This window comes from Schistocerca cancellata, chromosome 1 (genome assembly GCF_023864275.1).
Source record: "Schistocerca cancellata isolate TAMUIC-IGC-003103 chromosome 1, iqSchCanc2.1, whole genome shotgun sequence".
NCBI lineage: Eukaryota > Metazoa > Arthropoda > Insecta > Orthoptera > Acrididae > Schistocerca > Schistocerca cancellata.
The window spans coordinates 904,365,079-904,369,837 of NC_064626.1; the positions used below are offsets into that span (position 1 = coordinate 904,365,079).

General features: G+C 43.3%; 1 pseudogene; it reads left to right on the forward strand.

The window, feature by feature from the left end:
* Positions 1-1,517: 1,517 nt before the first annotated feature.
* LOC126101921 (5S ribosomal RNA) lies at positions 1,518-1,636 on the forward strand (annotated as a pseudogene).
* Positions 1,637-4,759: the final 3,123 nt, after the last annotated feature.

Consider the following 4,759-nt stretch of genomic DNA (forward strand, 5'->3'; position numbering starts at 1 on the left):
TAGCTTGACTAGAAGCGATGGATGCACCGAAGAACTTTTAGCATTGCAGTATATTTTAGATATTACCTTTGTTAATTTTAACAATCCACGAAGTCGGGACGTTGTATATTTCTCTTCACCTTGTAAGCTGCAACGGATGATGCAGCGAAACCGCTAGTGTATCAATCAAACAAGAATTTTACCAGCTATTGCTGTTCTTCAAATGCAGTCCCTGAATTTAGACCTTTAGACGTGGTCACAGACACAAAGCACTACCACATCTTTACTTTCCTCCCGTAGGAGGTATCAGCAGACCGTGAAATCCTATAGCAAAATTACTAATTTGTGACGTTCCTCTTATTTGCAACAAATTGTGTTTGCTAATTTTGACATTGTGTTTGGACGTTGCAATTACCAGCATAACTCGTTTTCTTAAGCAGCAGTGTATAATGCTATAGCGACGAATTAAGTGCGGTTTACACGATCATAGCACACTCAGCGATAATAGACTCCCCATGTTGCACCTAAGTAGATCTGTTGTGTGGCGCCTACGGGTATCCTGGGAGAGGGAATCCTACTCGAAGGTTCTGAACACGATGGGCCGATCAACATTCTGATGTGAAGTTAAGAAATTTTGTTGTTAAATACTAATTATTAAAACCCACATGGAACATATTAAATACTAGGAGGAGACCAAGTTTCATTAAAACTTTGTCACCAAAGTGCCAATGTGCAGAAAATTTATACTCTGAAACAAAAGATGATAATTATTCTACTGACCATGTACAAAAGAGCTCGGAAATTATACGAAGTGTACTGAAGGTTTCTGTTGCGCACCAAGCTCATCAGTCAGTATTAGAATGCAATCCAGACCGGATCTCTCTGCAAGCCATGCTCTCAGTAATACGCAATTTTAAAGTTATTTGTGTCTAAAGTTGTGATTGTGAACTGTTTATCAATATATACACCGTAATTACAGCCCAATGTTTATTTGAAGCAAATTAGCTAACCACAATTTTACATCTACATCTACATCCATACTCCGCAAGCCACCTGACGGTGCGTGGCGGAGTGTACTTTGAGTACCTCTATCGGGTCTCCCTTCTATTCCAGTCTCGTATTGTTCGTGGAAAGAAAGATTGTCAGTACGCTCTGTGTTGGCTGTAATCTATATAATTTTATCCTCATGGTCTCTTTGCGAGATATACGTAGGAGGAAGCAATATACTGCTTGACTCCTCGGTGAAGGTATGTTCTCGAAACTTCAGCAAAAGCCCGTACCGAGCTGCTGAGCGTCTCTCTTGCAGAGAAAGTATTACTTATTTTCTTGCTTGGTAGTTTGGCTTCTGGATTTTGATATAGCGGCCTTCATATGGGTGCTCTGAAGCAAGAACTGACATATTTCTCCTTTTTACATTCAGACAATGCAATGCGTATTTTGTGTCCAATTCAGCTTTTGTAAGACAGTCACACATGCACTAGAGTAATTTGCTTCGGTCAATAATGTTTCCCACTACAGTACTTTCCCACTGAAAAAACTCCAGCGGTCATACCTCGTTGACTGCACCGGTTCTCGTCAGATCACCGAAGTTAAGCAACGTCGGGTGTGGCCAGTACTTCGATGGGTAACCGCATGGGTACATCACGTGCTGTTGGCTGTTTTCCCTTTGACATTGAGAGAAGTGGCGGAGTAAAACCCCTGATCAGCAGTCTTTGTGCCAATGTTCTGGTTTAGATTCCCAACCATTCCGTAGTGTCTCAAGAAACGAGCGCATGTGATACTATTGATGGCGGTGCGTACGTCGGATGGGGACGTTTACCTCGGCAGTCCCCTTGGTGATATTGGAGAGGAGTAGGCTATGCCCCGGTGCCGAGTTTCACCCTCTCCCTTGTCTCATCGTCACGCGACACAAACAGGACATCACCCTCCATACACCCATCACAGTCACCTGCACCCAACAGAATCACTGAAACACACAGTCCTCACAATTCGCGAAAAAAAAGTGCCACTGTATGCTAATAATGGAAAAACTTTTCCACCTAGGCGGTTGAACGTGTCCTTAAAGGTACTCTAGCCAGCAATTCCGTTACATTCCGTTACATCCTCTAGTTTTCATTCGCTTTTCCTGTATTGCTCCATCAATTAAAGATAAACTACGTTCTCATACATGCTTATTGGAAGTGCTACGATAGCAGACGATGATTTTCTTAGTAGCATCACTCTTCATTGTATAATGGCTGCGAGGAGGCACCGTTTTAATCTGTGATCAATTGCCGCACCCGTTCGGTACACAATTATCGAAGACGACTGAGCACACATTCATTACAAATATAAAACCAATGCCTCTACTTGCCAAATAGTTTAAATATTACTGTGGCTGTCTTCGTCGCCATCGTCTGCACGGTAAGAATTAAACTGATGTCCACCAGTAGAATTGAACAAGTGGGTCAAAATCATCTATTCATTCTCTCAGCGACCACACCGGCACCGAAACGGAAGATAACAGAGAGAAGATCGAAATACTGAATTCCGTCTTCCTAAATTGTTTCACCGCGGAAGAACGTAACACTGTCCCTCCTTTCAATCGTCGAACGAACGTCGAAATGGCAGATACTGAGATAACCGATCGCGGAACTGAAACGCAGCTGCAATCGTTTAGTAGCGGAAAGGCTTCAGGATCAGATGAGATACCTATAAGATTCTATAAAGATTATGCGAAAGAACTTGCTCCCCTTCTAGCAGTAATTTGTCGTAGACCGCTTGAGCAACGGAAGGTACATCATAACAGGAAAAAAAGCGCAGCTCATTCCCGTTTTTGAGAAAGGCCATACCACAGATCCACACAATTATAGACCTATATCGTTGATGTCAATTTGTTGTAGAACTATGAAACATGTTCTATGCTGAAGAATTATGACGTTTTTTTGGAAAATGAACATCTCCTCTGTAAAAACCAACATCGATTCAGCAAACAGAGATCCTGGCAAACTCAGCTTGCTCTGTTCCTCCATGAGATCCACAGCGCAGTGGACAACGGCGCTCAGGTTGATACCGTGTTCCTTGATTTTAGTAAAGCATTTGTCACCGTCCCGCATTGCCGTTTAATGAAAAAAAATTTGAGCTTACGGAGTATCGGAGCAGACCTGCGATTGGACTCAAGACTTTCTTGCTCTTAAGAGAACCAAATCGACAGATGTAAAGGTAATATCCGGAGTACCACAGGGAAGTGTGATTGTTGCTGTTTACAATATGTATAAATGATCTAGTAGAAAGTGTCGGATGTTCTTTAAGGCTATTCGCATATGATGCAGTTGTCTATACTAAAGTAGTAACGCGGAAGATAGTAAGAATTTGCAGAACGACCTGCAGAGAATTGATGAATGGTGCAAGCTGACAGTTGACCCTGAAGGTAAACAAATGTAACATATTGCGCATACATGGGAAAAGAAATGCACTACTGTACAACTATACTATTGATGACAAACAGCTGTAGACAGCGTCTGCTGTAAAATATCTAGGCGTAACTATCCCAAGTGACCTTAAGTGGAATGACTACATAAAATAGATAGTGGGAAAAGCAGACGCCAGACTCAGATTCATCGGAAGAATCTTAAGGGAATGCAACTCATCATGAAAGAAGTGGTTTGTAAGGCGCTTGTTCGCCCGATTCTTGAGTATTGTTCATCTATCTGAGATCCCTTCCAGACAAGACTGACAGAGGAGATAGAGAAGATCCAAAGAAGAGCGGCGCATTTCGTCACAGGGTCTTTTAGCTGACGAAAGAGCCTCACGGAGATGCTAAACAAATTCACTGGCAGGTGTTGCAAGAGAGGCGTTGTGCATCACGGAGAGATTTACTATTGAAATTTCGGGACAGCACGTATCAGGAGCCGGCCGGAGTGGCCGTACGGTTCTAGACGCTACAGTCTGGAACTGGGCGACCGCTACGGTCGCAGGTTCGAATCCTGCCTCGTGCATGGATGTGTGTGATGTCCTCGGGTTAGTTAGGTTTAATTAGTTCTAAGTTCCAGGTGTTAAGTCGCATAGTGCTCAGAGCCATTTGAACCATTTTTGAACTTTCCAGGAGAAGTCGGATAACACATGCCCCCCCTCCCCCCCCCCCCCCATACATATCACGTACTGGCCACGAGGAGAAAATTCGAGAAATTAGAGGCAATACAGAGGCTTGCCGACTGTAATCCTTCCCACGCACTATTCGCGAGTGGAACAGGGTCGGAGGGATCAGATAGTGGTACCGAAGTACCCTCCAACACACACCATTAGGTGACTTGCGGAGTATGACGCAGATGTAGATGTGAGGATTCTGCTTGCAAAAATATTTCGCTGATTTGCATTCTAAATATATTTTCGCTAGCCAGCAGATTCCAGTCTTCACCCCAGAAAACAAATACTTCGCAGCTGTCCTAAGAAAATGAGGAGAAAGCCTGTTAGTAAGAGAAATACAAACTCGTGTTACTGATTCATCTCTGTCTTTTGAATACTGTGATATAACTAAGGCAATAGTTCAATTTTGCATCGTTGTGCCGCTCTTCCGTTACATTCAGTGAGCCCATACGGGAGTTGCATGTCGACCAACCCTTCATCCGCTTTGTATCACTGTTAACGTAAAACTAACATGGCCAGAAAACAAAACCCTAGACAGAACCGAGGAACACTGAATGCAAGCTTGAGGACAACCAACTGAAGAGGGCAGTATTGTTGTCAACGGCAGGTATCGTGAGCAAATGCTGAAAAGATGCACAACGCGTATCGTCGACAT